The sequence below is a fragment of the Mixophyes fleayi genome, chromosome 9 (assembly GCF_038048845.1).
Source record: "Mixophyes fleayi isolate aMixFle1 chromosome 9, aMixFle1.hap1, whole genome shotgun sequence".
NCBI lineage: Eukaryota > Metazoa > Chordata > Amphibia > Anura > Limnodynastidae > Mixophyes > Mixophyes fleayi.
The window spans coordinates 126,701,638-126,702,701 of NC_134410.1; positions in this window are offsets into that span (position 1 = coordinate 126,701,638).

The following is a 1,064-nucleotide window of genomic DNA, read 5'->3' on the forward strand; positions in this document are numbered from 1 at the left end:
CTGAGAGTTGTGTCACCTGCATGAGGCCTATATAAACCTGCCTGCTTCATACAGTCTGGGCCAGATCATCAGGTCATTCCTATGAGGATTCCCTGTGCTCAGCTTCTGCCTGCTAGCTGGACTCCTGCATGTTTCTCCATTGAATTCACTACTGCTGTTGTCAGCTATCTGGACTCCTGCAAATTACTTCATTGAATTCTCTACTGCTGTTACCTGCTACTGGACTCCTGCATCTTCAACCATTATACCTGGGACTTATAGTTCCACGCTGCCTGTTGAAATCTACTATTGCAGTTTCCTGTTGTTTATCATCTGCACATTGAACTGTCTCGTGAGTTACCTTGTCATCTGTATTTGTTAATAAACTCATTATAACCACTTATCCCCTCTCCGTGGTCATACCTGGGAAATCCTGACACACTGATGTTGGAGCAGTCTGATCGAGGGGACACTATCCCATTTATGGTGGGGTTGACCATTTTTAATAGCATTCTATAAAAGAGTTATTTCTCCACTCTAAGTTACTCTTCCGGGGTGGGAAAGTTCCTTAAGAAGAACACTTTGGAACATTGATAAATCTACAGAGTATATAAACATTTCCATTCTTAAAGGGACTGTCCCCCAAACTTCCAGAAAGTGGATGACAATTATTTGTAACTCATCCGATTATCTCCTTTATACGTGAATGTTCTTCAGATTGTTGTCCTGGCAGCCCAAGTACCCCCCCAATCTGGAAAAGGTACCCCCCAATCTGGCAAAGGCACCCTGTGCTTTAAACACAGAAACAACCCGAGTAACATAGAATTTATAGAGTGCGTCTAGTCTGTTCCATTCTTTGGGTCTACTTTTTGGATATTTTTTTTTGCTATGCAAGTGTAGACGTGTGTTCTCCATTCAGTTTCCAGAATTGAAGGAATTCCGCTCACGTGTCTGTTAAAGGATTTTTACCTCCTTTTGGGTTTCAATCTCCTTAATATTCTGGCAAATGTATGTATGACCATTTAATACCGTTATATATATGACTTTTACCGTCAACCAACTCCTCGCAAAAGAAGATACTCAAA